Source organism: Manis javanica, chromosome 5 (assembly GCF_040802235.1).
Source record: "Manis javanica isolate MJ-LG chromosome 5, MJ_LKY, whole genome shotgun sequence".
Classification (NCBI taxonomy): domain Eukaryota; kingdom Metazoa; phylum Chordata; class Mammalia; order Pholidota; family Manidae; genus Manis; species Manis javanica.
The window spans coordinates 150,668,636-150,687,705 of record NC_133160.1 but is presented as its reverse complement, the minus strand read 5'-3'; positions in this window follow the sequence as shown (position 1 = coordinate 150,687,705).

Here is a 19,070-nt window from a genome sequence, read left to right as displayed (position 1 = left end):
GTCTCCTTGCAATCTGTTATACAAAATAGACAACCTTATGACATAAGGGATTAATGTGAATATATTTATTCAAGGTGCCAAACTGTAATGACAGAATAACCCACAGTGCAACCTGCCAAATGGAAATGAACTATACAAGCTAACAAATGTATGCAATAGTATCAACTAGTAGAATCTGTGATTCAGACACGGTGCAAATAGCATCAGCTGACACTAGGAAATAATCAGCATCTAGTGTCTTAATGAGGGTTTGCCATTATTTCCTGTGAAAATTACTTTTTTTTTTCTCTTGCCATGATGACAGGAGAATCAGAAAAAGGGCTTTTGGGAAACAGGAAGTCAGCATGTGTGGTCTGCACTATTTAGCCTCTATTCTACCTAAGAACATTACCCTTATATACCAGGAAATTGAAAATGACTAAACCATGCTGCATTATTTCACAGACATAAATTGATATCTTTCTAATAATAACACTGTTATATAAATCTTTGAGACTGAGAGTTCTTCAATGAAAAAATCACTGACCTTAATTTTTGTCTTTTTTCCTTTATGTTCATGATGAATGAAGGCTAAAAAAGCAAAGAAAGCAATGACTTCTTGTTTTAAAAGGAAAAGGCTTCATTCAATGATTTTCAAATCCTTGACACAGATAACAATAGCAATCCAGGAGTAGTGCAGAAAATGTAGATGAGAATGCTTAGGGCTACATAAAGGAGAATTCCAAGAGAATGGCAATATTAACCTTTCAGATGTATAACTGCTTCACTCATCTGCAAAAAGAGCCACTATTCTCTCTTCTGCATTAAGCAGCAAGAAATAATGGTTTTTAGAACAGAAAAAAATAAATCAAAGCATAGCTCTTTTTTTTAGTGCATTTGTTATGCATTGACCTCTGGCCTGTCAAAAAGCTGCAGGTTCTGGTTCACATATACTTAAGATTTTATTCATAATTATGAAATGTTCTCACATTTTATAGTCATTTGTAAGCCCTGGAACACTTTTGTATAATTTATGTGAAGCTATCAAGCTGGAAATGAATAAGAATTTCTTTTACTATTGTACTAAGATATAATGTGTTTCATTGAATTAAAACATCGAATAATTCTGTTGTCTGTGTTAATTCAATAGCAAATGTTTAAAGATACCATTTGTTATTTCCTTTATTTTAGCCCATGAAAATTTCATCGTTTAAAAATATATTTCAGTCATCTAAACATAAACATGAAAATAAATATATTGAGTGTTTCCTAGTTCCAGACATAGGGTCAGATACATGCTTCTTTACTTAATCCTTCCACCAGCAGCTTAAGGTCAATCTTATTACCATATGAGGAAACTGAGGTTTAGAAAGTTAAGTTACTTGTCCTGGAATGTACAGCTATGAGTGTAAAAGCTAGGACTTACATGTTCATTTTTCTTAAATGACCACCTTGACACTTGTAATAAACACTGTCCACATAAAAAGTGTAAACTCACTGAGAAGTCTTTTTTCAAAATGAGTTCTATTGGCAACAAAAATTTATGTCATCCAGAAGTTAAGTGAACATAAATAAGACTCAACTAAGAAGCTTTTTCATATGCAAATAGATTTAACATAAGCTATAATTATATAAATATGTTAGGCTGGAAAAAAGACATGAGCAGGATAGAGAGAGAATAAAGCCAGTAAAGCCCACTAAACGGCACTCAAAGAGTTAACCAGATAAAACCTGAGTCAGAAAGGGCTCACAGAGTTTATTAGTTATTAGTTGAGGTTTCGAAGGCCAGAGTGACTTGGAATGTCTGGATATTCCCCAGATGAAGAAAAATATGAGAGTGCAGCCCATGTCTTCATTGTACCAATTAGGTCATGCCTTTGTAAAATCTACATAGCCTGCGAAAAAGGCCCAGCTTATTCTTTAATGTAATCTATATGCTTTTCTTCCTCTTCTTCTAGTCCCTTAATCAATTAAATAATTTTATAACCAGGACAGGAGATAGACCTCTAAAGTATAAATAAACCTATGTGGATAAAGAATGCTGAGATCTGGACCATCACAGTCACCTATGTAAGCCTAGTCTTAAGACAAAACTTCAAAGGAACTATGAATCACCTGTGTATATTATGTCTGATTCTGACCCCTACCGGAGAGGCCCTGTAAAACTCCAGATCCTTAAGGTCGCCTCCTCTCTGAGGTTGCCCACACTCCCTTTCTTCAAGTGTGTCACAAGTCTTCACTCCATCCCTGTTCTACTCCTGATAAGCAGGGAGGGGCTACTGAGAGCTCTGATTTGGGCAGCAAGTTCCTGTTGCCCCAGTGATGGGACAGATTTGCAGCTGTATGACTGTGCTCTTTAGTAGCCTACCTGAAAATCTCCTTTCTTTGTTTCTGGAAAGTTCTCAGAACATAATCTCACTCCATCCAGTGCTCTGTGGCTCCCCCAAATCCTAGGATGGTAGGGATTTAGTTCCCAAACTGTGTGGATTCAATCAGACACTGGCCGCCAGGTGACCCTGGCTTTAGGAGTTGTCAAGGGCTGAGCACTATGCCAAACAGTTCAGTGAGCTTCCCTGTCCTCCCTTGTTTTTCCTTGCTCTCTGCTGCCTGCAGGGCAACTGCCCTTCACTGCTCCTCTCTCTTTAATGAATCCCTTCCTAACATATTCACTCTGACTTTGCTGTGTCTCCAAACTGAATTTCTTCCCAACATATTTAAAATATCAAGATTTCTTGTGTATTAATATTAATAAAAAGTGTTCAAGATGTTGTCTTAATTCTAAAATTCTATTTCCTTGAGTTTTCTCCATTTCTAGAGAATCTATTAAATACATGAAATTTAAGAAAATTGTGTCTGATCCAAATAAAATAAATCCTTGAGATTAAAATACTGGGTTATTTCTATGATACTTGAATGACCAGAACACATTGTTTTGCATACTTTTGAAAAGTTTTTTTTAGAACAAAATCCTAAGGAACATTGGAATCAGAAATAACCATTAGCTTTTGCTCTAAAGCTCCTGCTAGATTGATTATGTAGTTGAATTGCAAATGCAAATATAAGAAGTTAGCTCCATTGTCTGGGCATTGCTGACTCAGTGATGTTCATATGCAGGATAATAATAGCCCCCACCTCTCCAAATACCCAATAACAAAAATAGAAGCTCCAAACATTTAAAGCTTTGTGAAATCTTCATTTATCTTTAACATCTCAACAGCCATATGAGCTTTGGAATCATACACCTCTAATAGGATATTTATAACAGCACACCTGCCTTTGGGAGATATTAGTGAACTCATCATGTGAAACTGCTAATAAAGTTTAACTACAATGTGCAGTACTGGTGTTATCCTTAAAAAAGAATAATCATAATTACCATAAATAAAAATATATATGCAACAACTTTGCAAAAGTGAAGTTATGTAGTGGATAAACATTATAATATTTAGAAAGCTTTCCTGAACTCTCAATTAGTAGGGAAAAAAAGCCAAAATCATGAGTCATTTTTGAAGAGATATGTGCATTCAGTTCTCATGGTACATTTCTGCCTTTGAAGTTTGTACTTAAAGCATATGCTTTAGGCCTTGTAGAATTAAGATCAGTCTTCTGGTGGTCTGGGGGACACACATTAGAGTGAACCTCTCGATATTCTTCATGGCGTTTATGGAGTATTGTATAGAGAGAAGAAATTGTGTAACTTTGGAGTCACAGAGCTATCGCTTCAAATCTCAGCACCTTAAAAAAAAATAGTAACTCTGCACTCTAGGGGAGGGTAATTAACCATATGAAGTCTGATACAGCATGCAAAGGTGAGGATCTGATGCCTGTTGTGTACCCAACAATCTGTTTTCAAAAATATTGACACAAGCAAGGGCTCAAGCATTTATTGAATGTATCTGCAAACAAAGAAAATCCTCACCTGCCATGGAGAGTTACTGTGAGGATTATCAGAAACCAAATCTGAGAAATGTAACATAACGCATGGCAATTGACAGCAATCACTAAGTCTCAGTTTCTCTCCTGTACTTCTTCCTTCTGTCTGGAATATTCTTGAGACCCCTAGATTGCATGCCCTTATTCATATCTCTAAAGTTAACTCTTTTATACGAGTTCTGTATATTTGTGGACCTTTGGTCATTTCTTTTAATTCAAACGATTGAGTCTCCACAGGAGTGATGAATAAAGTTGTCTAAAATTATGTTATTTGGAATGAGGTACAGTACCTTAATCAGGTACATGACATTTAGATTTGGGTAGGTTTTTTTTGTTTGTTTTTGTTTGTTTGTTGTTTTTTGCAAATCTTGACATTATCACTAAATTAAAAGTTAGATATCTTTGGTTATGTAAACTTTTAGCAATTTATCTTTTCCATGTCTAATCTTAACCATTTGCCTTTTCTCATCAGTTGTTCTATTTAGAATGCTTCTGATTACAGGTATCAGAAACTGCTTTTAAATCAGCTTTTGAAATAATGGGAACTTAATATATAAAACAAATGAAAATTCACATATCACTTGGGTAGCTCCAAAAATATAGCCAGGGCTCAGTTGTGTCTATATATAGTATACCTCACCAGTTTTGTGTTGGATCCTTTCTTGGATAGCTTCCATTTTTTTTCTAGTATTTCCCAAGACTATGTGTGCCTATATTCAAATCTAGCAGAAAAGAGAAACTAAAGTTCCATAAATCTATTTGGATTTATAACCATTGAATGGGTTATCTTAATTGGATTACGCCAGTCACATTTGTGAATATTGAGGGGAGGATTAACCGCAATAAAACTACATGGCTGGAAAGTTGAACTACTATTCAGAAATGGAAAGTCAATAAATAACAATCTCAGTCTAATTCTTTGACCACATAATTTAAAAAGTCCCTTTTTCTTTTAAATAACATGTCAAAGGATATATATGTGTGTGTATGTGTGTCAAAGCATATTGAAGAAGAACAAAATTTGATCTGTCATTATATTCAATGTCATATGCTGTATCTCTGGATGACATGTAGGCCTCTATGATATCTGGCTATAGCTTCACAAAGGATGACAATTATTAAATGATAAGTTTAATTAAGTCCAGGATGTCTGATACATTCACATGGAAAAAATAAAAGGCAAGGATAATAAAATTTTTCATTTGGAAACACATATGGCCAGTAGCTCATAACATGTGGCATAATCTGTTGCAATAGTATAACAAACTAATTCCTGTGTTGTCATTTAAGTACTTTGTTTGTTTGTTTGTTTGTTTTTTTGTTGGGGGCTTTTGGTCATATTTTTGGAAGAATATGCCTTGACCATTGTTCTTTACTCTTGCTGATTGTCGTTTTCTGGAGAAACATGTTTCGAATAACTGCTTCTATCTCTATGCCATCTTTCTTACTGTCCCATAGGCCTCTTCTTGTTTGTTCAAGTTTCAAGGTTTAGGGAATGTTATAGAAATTAAACAATCACATACTCTAACAGACTGGACTAAGCTCTCCCTGATAACAGAACCTATGTAAAAAAAATAGATTTCTGTTCTGTTCATTTCTGGTTAATTCCTAAGGTATTTAGCTGTAATTTTTATTCAAACACAAGGCATGTTGCATTTCTCCTTTTAAGCATGAAAACTTTGTCCTTTGTCCATTGGTTCATACTTCATTTTGCTGGAACTTGCCATTTTAATCTTTGTCTGGAGGAAATATGAAGTATGTGCCAATTATTTGCACCTGCCCCTACATGGCATTCAGGAAGCATTGTCAAATCATTTATGACAGTGTTTATCATAAATAGTGCTATTTGTCAAGCAAAGTAGAGTTATCAGGTGTATATAAGATGTCTATAGGGTCAGACTTCTCCTAGAACTCCAACTTATCCCTTTCTAAATTCTCACCTCCCAGGATTTTCCAACTTTTCAACATTCCACCTTATTTCACTCAGATGTGCTGGTTTACAGTCACAGTTAGAAAAATCTGATGACAAAGCCATATTTGCTTCACTCTATGACCCCAGTGGTCAATTCTGTAGTGTGATTTTTTTTTTTTTAGTACTGATAGGATGCCAAAAGATTCCGTAAGGAGCCAGCAAATCCCAACAGTGGTAAATTGTCCTGTCAAAACTTCTAATGCCGGCTAGGAGTACAACATGATCTCTTCTACAAGATACATTCATCTATAGCTTATAAAGGCGGAAAGAGACTTTATTCCTCTGCTAAAGTGCTTAGGAAGATCATCACCGCCTTCACAAGGGAAGAGAAGCCATGTGTCAGAATGTCGTATCAACTTCAGCACTCTGACTTCAAGCATTCCCTCAGGGCAAGCAGGTAGATATATATAATACTGTAAAACTGTAAACAAGCTTACATGATGGACTCTATTAGCAAAAAGGTGGCTTTAGCCAAGATAAAAAATATTCAAAAATTTTCTGCCCCAAAGCACAAAATGAAAGTTAGAATAGGAAGAAAAGAAGAGGGAGAACATGTGGCCAGTGCAGCAGAAGACTAAACAACCATGATTTTAGCCCAAAGCAAGGAAAGTCTGAAAAGCAATATTTGATAGATGTGGTGAAAACGGAATCAGTTTTAAGTTGACACATTTGTTACCTACTAGCAACGCTTTCAGTAACTGAGAGTATTGACGATTGTCAAACATGGCTCTCCTTCATGGACATACAGCATGACTACATTTCCCAGGTTCCTTTGTAGTTCTATGATCATGTGCCTCGATCAATCCTTTGTAAAAGGAAGTTGCCTGATTCTCTCTACTCTTCCCTCAAATAAGCAACCTCCCATATTTAGTCCTCCATTCCCCTTCTCTTCCATGTGGAAAGAACAGAGAACTTCATGTGTGACTCCAGTGGGGGAAACATTTTCTCAGCACAGGTCAAATAACCTTTGAAACCAAAATCTGTCAAAGGGAGAAATGAAGTGGGAGGAACACGCTTATTGCTTACAAGCAGTCTTTCACTTCTGCTTGACTGTGTCCCTCGTGACCCGGCTGCAAAAAGGGACCCACCAAACCTCTCCTGTCCAGATATACCCTTGCTCCCCCAACCCTTGTCATCATCTATTGGTATGGAGATGCACTGAGGCCAGGCAAGAGATTCTGGAAATATTGCAATTTTACCCACACAGGATAACCTAGAAGGTCACATGTTAAAGATGAGAGAACAGTCTTCATCCTAGGTCTCTGAATATGTGAAACAGCCCACCTCATACACCTGGTTATGCCCAAGATTCTTACGTAAGCAAAAAATAAATTGAAATTGCATAAACCCAGTAAGTTTGAATCTAATTGGCATTGTTGCCTAGCCTACACTAATTAATACAGAAATCAGCATTAACATTTGGCTATGTTTTGGTAGGGAATTATAAAACTGATATCAAAGCCTGGAAAGGATTCCTATGTGATAGATTGATTAAAACACTTTGTAACCCTGTGATTTCAGTGACTCAGAAGACAAAGAGTCTACTATTACTTCAGTTCTAGGGGAGGAGATCAGATAGAGCCCATCTAAATAGAATTCTATCATGTGTTGACTTAATTGCTGCATTTAGCAAGGTTTTAATAAAAAGAAATTAGTTCAGGTAAGAACTTGTTATTTAAAAGCACAAGTAGTAAAGGATAAGAGTCAAGGAACTTGAAGCTTTGTAGAAGTAGAAAAGTCAACTACTCCTGGACCCCGAAATATAAAATATAAGGTTTTCTTCCCAATCATATTGTGTTATGTGGTCTCAAACTTGAATGACTCCTATTAAAATGAGATAGACGTGAAGACAAAGAGGCAAAAATAAAAAGCAATCCTAAGAACTCTTTAATGGGAATAAATTAAGGGGAAATATGGAATTGAATAGAGGCAAGAAATATCAGAAGCCTACTGAGCTGTTATTGAAGGAAACCATGAGCCTGATCTAAGAAGACCTGTGATTATAAAACCTGGACTGTAAAAAAAGTACAACATGGCACACATTATATTCCCTAATGACCATTTCAGGTAGGACCACATGAATAATGGAAAAGGTAGGACAACTTAAAGGATGGATCTAGTGGCCACATATAACATAGACAAGCAAGTTCCATACAGACAGAAGATCCAAAAGAATGTCCCCTGTATATGGGTCACACAATGTTTTCTCAGAAGAATTCATCATCTTTATTGATAAATGACTGCTATGAGTTTACTTTTATTCCTTTTATGAATAGGAATTTTTATTATTTATCATCTTTCCTTGATCCATCATTATATATTAAAAGTACAGAAGTTGCAGGGGGAGATCATTTTCATTTTTATTTTACAAGTTGACTTACTACAAAAGAACAACAACAACAACAACAAAACATATCCAGCCAATATGGAAAGAGCATTTTAATGCCAAGAAACTCAGGACTTTTGAAATGAATGCAGTAACTGTATGGAACTGGCAGAGAAGGTTGAGTGTGTTTTATGTAAGTGCATGGGAAGAAGGGTAAAAAATGGATATTTGGCAAATAGAAGTTTGCCTTGTGCATACTGCTTAGTTTATCAAAATCTATGCACAGCTCAAATACTTATTTCATTTTCAGTTGTAGTTAGGTGTATTGCGCTCTAAATAATAAAACATAATGATTAGCTTTTGCTATATATCAAACCACTCCCATATTTAGTGGCTTAAAACAGCAACCATTTGTTTAGCTCAAGATTTTATAAATCAGCAATTTGGACAGCTCAAAAAGGAAGTTTTCTTTGTTTTGTTGGACTCACTTATTCATCCTTAGATCTACTTCTGAAGGTTGTGTAGCTGTTGGCAGTGGTAATGGGAATTCTGTGACATCTGTCTTTGATTATTCAATAAATTATCTGGGCCTTCCCATAGCAGTGGAAGCAGGAATTTCTAAAAGCAGCAAGAGAAGGTAAACCCCAAAGCTTAATCATTTCTTAGGTTCTGCTTGTGTCCTCTGATTTAAAAAAAAAAAAGCCAATAACTGAGTCCAAATTTAAGATTCATAGAAATATAATTGACCTCATAATGGAAGAAGCTAAGTCTCATCACAAAGGGGCACACAGATAGCAAAGGGAAGAATTTGGACCCGGTTTTGCAATATGCCATAGAAATAGATTAGAACTAATGTGTGCCACTTCCAGACTTACTGATTAAAACCTCCCATGCTCTTCCCATTGTCCTTATCCCTTCAATTAACTGGATAGAGGCAATTGCTTTGGGGTAGTAAATGTCGTCACAAGTTTCTTGCCCTTCTCCATCAGGGTGAGAATCTCTGCTAGACATGTGATTTGTTTGAGCAAATAAAATGCAATTGCAGTGGTATATTCCACTTCAAGGCCTAGCCTTTAAGAGTCTTGATAAATTCAACTTTTACCCTCCTTAGACCCTGACCACCAAGTAAAGTTTCATCTTCTTTTTTCAAGAGACCACGTGGAGAGAAAGAAATTCCTTGCTACCCTCAATCTGTTCCAGCAATTTCATCAGAACTGTCAGACATGTAAATGTAGCCATCATGGGTTTCTGGCCAGTCTTGAACTGGCCTCTCTATCTGAGCTGATGGACATGTGAGTGAAGAGTAAGTCGAGACTCAGAATGATGGCAGCAACGTGAGTGAGCTCAGGTGAGACCGCCGGAAGAATCTTCCAAGTGGAATCCAGATTATTGGTAAATTTCAAACATGGTTTTTGTTTTTTTTTCAGCCACTAAGTTTTGGGGTAGTAGTTTATAGCAATAGGTAACAGAAGCAACCATGATGGCCTTCGAAGGTCATTGAAGATGGCAAAGTCTGTGTCTTAAGTGAATGTATGAGTGAGTCAGATGGTAAACTCTACCCTCACCCATACTCTTGAATACCCAAGACAATAAGGAGGGGAAGAAATAAAATATTATCCTACTGAGCCATTTTATATGTAGTTCGATTTTATTGTCCTGCAACCTAATTTATTCTAAATAATAAAAGCTCCTGTTATCAATGGTATTTCCAAATTCTGCTTGTCTGTCTCATTCCAATAGGCAGCTCACTTTCTGGTGATTTAAGACATCTCAAAATCTTCTTCCTCTCCAAGAATATAGGATATGAGGGTTTGAACACTTTCTGTGTTATTGAAATTATAAAGGAAAGTCATGCCTGTGACCAAAATAGGAGAAGCAGAATCATTCTGAAATTGTCCACCTAACTGATGCAATGAGAGCACTTTGCCCCATCATATCAGAATGGAGCAGTGAAAACCTCATTTTGAATTGACACAAGTAAGATTAAAAAATTTCTGCAAAGATAATGCCAAATAGAATTCTAAGGCCTAAATTTCTGTGGGAATAAAGGACTTTGGCATTACTCAGGCAAACTTACATACAAGAGTGATTATTCAAACTGCACATGATCATGGAAAACACCAGGTGGTCATGAGGAAATAATCAAATCTATGACAATGAGTTTATTCATGAAAAGACTAGTATATCACTGTATAAATTAAAAATTAAAAGACCACTGAGAAAAAAGTCAAATACATTCCATCCTAGGCACAATCTTGTATTTGGAGAAAAACTCTATTTCCCATAGAATTCTAGAGAAATAAGGTAATAGCTGACAAATGAGAAATCAATAGCAAGGCGGAAATCAGTATAGATTCCTAATACTATGGAGTAACCAACATGGAAGCAAAAAAGGACCTACACAACAATTAATCATTGTCAAATCCCCATTGTAAAATATTCAGAATTCATAAAAATCACTTTACCTATTTTCTGATTGCATCACTTTTGCACATAGCTGTATATAATTTATCATAATTTATCATGAATCCCTCCTATTATTTATGAATGACCCTTTCCTCTGCCCTGTGAGATCCTTGGGACCTAACTTAGGATCTTTTTCTAATTTCTTTCTCTAAGAATGAAGAAATAAAATGAAACAAATATTTGTTAGGTAATACTCTGAATCAGTTGTTTTATGTAATTATAAATTTTAATTCTCATAAAAATTGCATAAGAAAAATAGCATTTTTCTTATTCCATGGATTAGGGCACTAAGGGTTAGAAAACATTAGCAAATTGCCTAAGAGTACATAGCTATTAAATATTTGATTTCCTATTTAAATAAATTTTTCTAAAAATAACATCTTCATTTTACTACCCTATTAACAATACAAGAACTCACACTTACAACCATTGCCCTTTGGGACCTTGGGGTACAATGTAGGAGAATTTAAGAAGAATCTGTTTAAGGAAAATATGGCATAGTTAACTGACCTCATAAGCCTGACAGCCTACTCATAGGTGAGGTTTTTCTCTGTCTCAGATCTGACTCAAAGGATATACAATTTATGAATATTTTGTAAATGATCTTTCTCCACTTCTCAATTCCAAAGGTCCCATCTTAGCCACTATGTCTTTGCACAATCCGTAAAAGAGCAACTGATATTGCACACAAGGAAGTTTGCATTTTCTGGGGTCCCTAGAGTCATATTGCCATTCTATTATCTACCAAATCACAGGTTCATGCTATAAAATTCTGGAGGCCTATTGGACTTATTCCTTCCAGGAAGCGAATATGAAATATAATTCCTCCCAAATCTTCCTGTCTGGCATCTAAACATCAGAAACCATAATTTATCAAGATCTTCTCAGGAAGCAAAGGAAAACATGAATGTTTTCATCTTTTTGTTATCTATAACCTAATTCTCATACTGTCAATCAAAACCAAGCAAAAATTTAAAATGTCTTCAAATCACTACTCTTTAATGCCAGGTAACTCTGTTTGCAAACAAAGATATACCCTGGACTTTTCTGTCTTGGTGTAAGTGCAACATTTGGATGATGAGAAAAAAAAGAGTACATTTTTCTTTTCTGCCTTCTGTTCAGGTCTCTTCATACATTTATGATTGTAAGACCTCTGTAACACCACTTGCCACTGCTCAAGGACTTAACACAATGTCTGAGTAAGGGGTTGAGGTGGATATTTGCAAAGCTTTTACCCTTTTCTAATGCCTCACTGATCAGTGAGAATAAAAGTACTTCCCCATAAATTTTTATTATGTGAAATCTGAGGAATTTAATAATTCACTCACTTGTTGTTGAATTTCACAATGCCAAGCAGTTTTAGGTCAGGAGGTAGTGTAAGTCCAGTTCACTTGTATTATATTAAGTTCTTGCCAAGTGGTTCAGCCAGGTAGTTCCATGACAATGAATTTGCCAGTCTCTACTACTCCTTCAGTGTGCTCTGGTACCATCAAGCCCAAGTTCAGTTAGATTCTTAGAGATATTAACCCCAAGTGAAATTTCTAATGATGTTCCTCCAGTAGTGGGGATATAGCTCCTCAAACTTGTCTTTCACTTATATTTAGCAGAAAGTATTTCTTACTGTATGGTTCTTGTCAAAAGAGCTGAGTTGTTCTACAGGGAGGGTGTTCTCTATTGCTTTCCCAATTGGATTCTTAGCTACAAACAAAAATGATCCATTAGTTAGCAAATCTAGTAGAGTGATATTGTTCGGATTGTTTTAAAACTGCATGAATTATTTGATTATGGAAGATACTGGTGTCATTAATTTTGAGAAGTAAAAGCATTACTGTTTTCCATTTTACATTATTCAGAATATCCATTCAAGCAACAATAAACTTGTATTTCAACATTTCTCATTCTTGACAAATGAGAGAAGACAACAAAGCTCTATGATTCATTATTGCAACTGAGAATAACGTACAATATACAGGCTTAGAAAATGAGGTATAGGTTCTTAAATTTAGCGGGATGTAGACATCTTCACTAAATTGGGTTTTTTGTAGGACATTATTTCTCTTTCAGTACCTAAATTCTGGAATTCTCTGATTAGGTACAGATATTATAATACCCACAATATTTAGTGTATAGTTGATGGTTTATAATTGTGAAAGAAAAACTATACATGTTTTCCAGATACAGAATGGCTTCTAATATAATAAATGGATGATACCTTTAGAAAAGTTGTTAAGGTAACCTAACAGAAGACATAGACCTTGAGTTATTTTTATCCCGTTTAACTGGAGTCATTAAAAATTAAGTTAAAATAGATAAAGTTTACATCAAATATACAAATAGACTATGCTTCAAGAAACTCCTAGAGACAATTTAATACTGTCATAACCAAGATGTGGCTGTGATTTCATTGGTGTTTGGGATCTGTTAAAGTCGCCAATTAAGTAGGTCAAAGTGTTAACAATGTAGTTGACTCATGAATTAATAGTCCAGACCATTCATGAGTGTCACATATGCTACTTTTACTTTCCTTTCAGCTGCTTTAAACATTAACAACAATGTCCCCCAAAGGAAGATAATGGAAGACTAATAGTACCACCCATCACTAATAATTAATTTTGGATTTCATCCATTAGACCAAATAGATTCTGACTGAACCTGGTGAAAACAAGTAAGAAAACATCTAAGAAAAATGAGGAGAAAAAGGTTATTCTAAACTCAGAATTTACATACTTTCTCATAGCAAAATATTTTAAAACACTTAGAATTTAGCATATACTTCCAGTTTTTAGCTCTTAATTATTTTTATTCTGTGCCTAAAAATACTAGTTTTTATATCTATCACTTGTGGTAGGCAAAATAATGGTTCCCAAAAAATATGCACATCCTAAATCGGGAACTTATGAATATGTTAAATCACGTGGCAAGGGGGAATTAAGAGTCTTAGTCAAATTAAGGTTGCTAATCAAATAACTTTTAGATGGGGAAGTTATTCTGGATTATTACAGTGAGCGCAATATAATCATAAACGTCCATAAACATAGAGGATGGAGGCAGAAGAAAAGTCAGTGTCCAAATGAAACAATATGAGAATTAATCAAGCAGCCACTGCTTGCTTTAAAGATGAAAGACATTTACGTGCCAAAGAATGTATACAGCTCTAGAAGCTAGAAAGAGCAGCAAAAGGGATTCTACCCTAGAACCTCGAAGAAGGATCACAGCCCTTCCAACACCCTGATTTTAGCCTAATTCCATTTTGGACTATTGACTTCAACTGAAGACTATATTTGTGTTGTTTAAGCCACAGAGTTTCTAGTAATTTGTTACAACAGCAAAAGGAGACAAGATCTTACAGTATCTTTCATGTTTGTGTTTTGTTCTTTAACTAACAACCATTTTGAATGATTCATTTTTGACTCCTACTCTGGAGTTGATTCAACCTATTTTTGACAAGTTATTGTGCCAAATATATGATTAAACACAATATTATGGCAGCAGAACAGGGACTGACCATTCACTTCACTGTTGATTTTTCATATCATTGGATAGCAATTAGATTTACTCCTCTATGGATTATGGGTGTGAATTGTAAAGGTTTGAAAATATTTAATCTGTCTTTTTCGTGGTCGGGAAGAATGGGAAATTTTTAATGTATGCACACTCTTGAATCTTGACCTAGAATTCTATCCTTATAAGGTAATTGTTAAATTTCCACTCTTACGTGAAATTGCAGTGCTGATTAAAATCTCTTGAGTTATACCTGCATTTGGTTCATTAATATATTATGAAGCATTTGGACCAACCCATTCTATTCAATTGATATACTTTACTACCATGAAGTTAAAAGTGTGATCTCAAGTGAAACTGCTTGAGTTTAACTCTGTTTCTGTCGCCTGAAATTTGAGTGACCTTGGGTAAATTATTTAAGGCTCAGCTTTCTCATATGTAAAATGAGTATATCCAGCTAGAGTGACCTTGTAGAATTGTTACTGAAAATCAAATGCAGTAATTTTTTAACATGATTCATAGTAATAACTCAGTTAAAAAGATGAACTCTTTTATAGTCATTTACTTACATAATATGATTTCTTAATTCACAGATAAAATACATATATTTAGCCACAAATCTCTCCAACTGTTTTCTTCTTTTAGTCTAAATTAATTTACCTATTCTTCCTTCCTTTCTCAAGGAGAAAGGTTTTCCCATTACTATCTAAAGCTAACCCCTATACACTTTCGCTCTGTCCTCCAACCTGTCTTGACTTCTATGGGCATGGATCCATCAATAATTGTCTCTTACCATCAAGAATGGTTTTATGTTTGTTTAAACAGATTAATTATCACCTTTTAATAGTAAAGAGTCTATCCTTTTCATACACATTCTACCACTCATTTCCTCTTCAGGATCAAACTTCTTGAAAGTATGGTCTGTTATTGCTGCTCACAGTATCATTCACTAAAACTTAAAATATTCTTAATAATGTGACTGATGGCTTCATAAATACGAACTATTATTATATATTATTATATATCATTTTACACATATATGTATTATATCCTGAATATATTATTATAAATACAAATATTTACATATTTTCATCTTTATCTTTCTGTTCCTATGGTCAACCCTGAATAAAATTTTTTGGAAAGTTTGTTGTTTTTCTTATTGTATTTATTGGAGTTTCACATACTCCTGCTGAGACTGTCGGTTTGTTTGTTTTATCAGGCTTTTGCTCCCTCAGTGACACCCTAAATGCTAGGGTGTTGCATATTAATATCTTTTCAGATGGCTTGGGAAAATTCATTAACTTTCACACACAAAAAATGATATTATTCACCAATGATATTAGATCTTTACTCAAACCTAGCCTCTTTCCTAAATTTTAAAGATACACTTTTATCACTCTTCAGGGCAAACACACGCAAATGTCTTGTATCACTTCAACTGTTGGAGGCAAAAGATAAACACATTGGTCGCCAGTCTCTAAGAAAAGCCGTTTCTCCTCTACTGTCTATCTCAATTGACAGGATCACTTTAACCTCCCTGTCTAGCAGCTTCAAATATACTTCTTGCTTCATCTTTTAAATAATACAGTTTACTCTATCACTTAATTATTAATTCAGCATTTAGAATCCACTATGTGCTATGAAGTAATAAAACCTGAGAACTCTAAAATGAATGAGTTAGACAAAAATCCCCCACATAGAAGTGAAATATGTGTAAATAAAGACTAGGACTTGTATCTGGGTGGTGTGTGTCTATGTGTATTTTTTTAACTGGACACTGTAGCAGATATTATGCTCTAATCCCTGAGAGCCTTTCTATGTAAAATTGTTCGTCTAAGCCAATAATATTAATTACAGCTCCACTGATGGGTAATGATTCATGGATGGCCATTTGATCCAGTTTTCACAAATGGGAGGGTTCAGTTATTGAATTGCTCTGAGAAGTCACAGCTTTAAGTGAAAGCCACAGGAGTTACTTTTCATCTTCTGTATCATCCAACTACAGAATTCTGTTCTACAAGCACATGTATCAGTGGTCCTTCTACTTTAGGACATTTTGATACATCATTTGCTTATATTAACATTATAGAATTAATAGGGTAAATTATTCTTCTTTAATACTAAGTATTTTCATTATGAATCCATGTACAATAGCATGTACTTCCAAAGAATTATGCTGATATTCCATTGAAAGACCAAAACTATAATTTTATCTTTTTAAACCCTTGTTATCCTTTATTAACATGGAAAATGCTAAATATAAAAGTGAAAAAATAGACTTTTTATCATTAATTTAAATATGTCCAAGAGAAATCCATTTATAAATTTATTGGGAAGGAGTAACAATAGAAAGCTACATGTTTTAAAAGTGTTTTATTAAATGTTGAATATTTGAAAGTGAACATTGTGAGACATAATTACACAATTTTCCCAAATCACAAGAACTCATTATCTACATAAATTTGATTTTGAAGAGTAACTCTTTGAAGACAAAATATCATGTACTTGATCTCAGTTGGCAACACAATGAAAGAAGTTTATAATGAAATACATGTTTTGATTCAAGCATTCTATGTAAAAATGATAAACAGAAAATTTATAGCATACCAGTTTAGCTGTTCATTTAAGGTGATAACATTGCCAAAAAATTAAAAGCAGATGAAGTTGTGGTATGGTCAAACATTGAAATATATCACAAGCAATATTTCATATGCAGCTATTTTAAAATTGTTCTTTTGATAAACTGAGTTTTGAATTTAAAGATAAAATCTCTTCTATGGCAGTGTAAGATAGTTTACACCCCCCAACTTTCTAAATGAAATAAGGTTAACAGAGTTCATAATATACTGAGATATCTTCTAATTTTCAGATGTGAAGTACTGATACTTTACAAATTCATACAGTAAAAGGCATATTTTTATATTTTTCTGAACACATCAAAAAACAAATTAAGCATTTGTCACTTCTAAAATCTGGACCTTAAAATGAACATACATACACATATATTTTTCTTTTAAATTTTCTGAAATTCAAACACATCTGAGTTGTTCCAATCTACAAAGTGGATAATAGATTTCCATTAGTTGCTTAGCAACATTTTTTATGTTTTGTGGCTGAATATCATATTGATGATTTATTTTTGAAGCTACCTGCACAAAGTCATTGGAGACTTGAACAGGTATAAATTCAGTGAAGTTCCTATGCTGATGGAGTTAGTTGTTTCCAAGAAAATGATTAGTATAATTAGCATATGGCAGATGCACAATTAATTGTTAGTTTCCCAATTTGCTTCTTTATGTGCTCAAAAATTTAAATTGTATCAACTATTTTAAATTATAGTAGTGAAAATTTGATATCAACTAAGCCTCCCGGTAGCAAATCCAAACGTTGGAAAAAAGGAACTGATAAGGGAAGTGTGAAAGCTTCTTGAGTTGCAATTTGTTTTTTCCACGTGTTGGCATTAATATTTCTCCACTTCCTGGAACTTCAAATCTATAGCTGTTTTTTGATTCTATATTTTCTTGTTGAACAATCTGGGGTACATTTTTGGTGCCTATAATCTAAAGTCCCATCTCTTTTCATGACATTCAGTCCTATCCTTCATCTCGTTTTAATTATTCCAGTTTTGTTACTACCTAAAAGTGTTCAGCCAGAAACCCAATGACATATTATGTCCCAGGTATTTTCACAATGTATTTGTCTTTGATAATGCCCAACAATGACCTCCTTTTTATTTTATTATATTTTTTGAAAAGAGGAAAGACTTTCTTTCATTTCCTCACCTTGAAATACCCCTGCCATTATTTCCTTTCCTAGCAGACCATTTATTTTCAGCCCTAGATCAATTTTTTTATCTTTCTAAAACTTTAGCGTCTCCTTTTCTTTACTATATAAACTTCTGCCATGTCATTGTTCATCACATGGCAGTAAAATGTTTATATGTCTATTTTTGCTATTCCATTGTGCAAATTGTTGATCTTTGCAAAAACATAAATCCCCACTTAACTGCATAAATGTAACTGGATGCTTGACAAATTCTGATTCCCATTTTTCCTATACACTGAGTCCAACACAATACTCCCAGTCAAGTAATAATTATTGCTGTGCTACAAGAATGTTATAAATTTAAATTAAAAAATTCATAAGCATGTAATAATTAGAGATCACATGGTATATATTATGGGGAATAAAATAAATAAATTGTAACATAACTGTTCTTGACAGTATTACAATTTAAATATGTCCAAGAGAAATCCATTTATAAGTTTATTGGGAAGGAGTAACAATAGAAAGCTACATGTTTTAAAAGTGTTTTATTAAATGTTGAATATTTGAAAGTGAACATTGTGAGTAACAATGTAGATTAGGCAAAGCCTGAGGACAGTAATGTTAACTATATACATGTTGCTGTGCAAAAGATAGAACTTTTTTCATCTTGCAAACCTGAAACACTTTACCTGTTGAACAAAAACTCCCATTCTCCCTTCCCCCTGCCTGCTCCCCACCCCCTGATCCTGGAAGCCACCATTTCACTTTCTCTTTCTATAAGTTTGATTATTTTTGACTCCCTATATGTGGAATTTTTCAGTATTTATCTTTTTGTGATTGGCGTATGTCATTCAGCATAGTGTCCTCAAGGTTTATCCATGTTTAGCATATAACAGGATTTCCTTCCTTTTAAGTATTCCACTGTATGTATATCTACATTTTCTTTATTTATTCATCCTTCCATGAACATTAGGTTACTTCTGCATATTGGTTACTATGAGTAATATTGCAATAAACATGTATAAATATATCCTCCATATCCTGTTTTCAATAATGTTGGTTATATACCCAAAAGTGGGATTTCTGGACCATATCGTAATTCTATTTTTTAGTTATTTGAGGAAT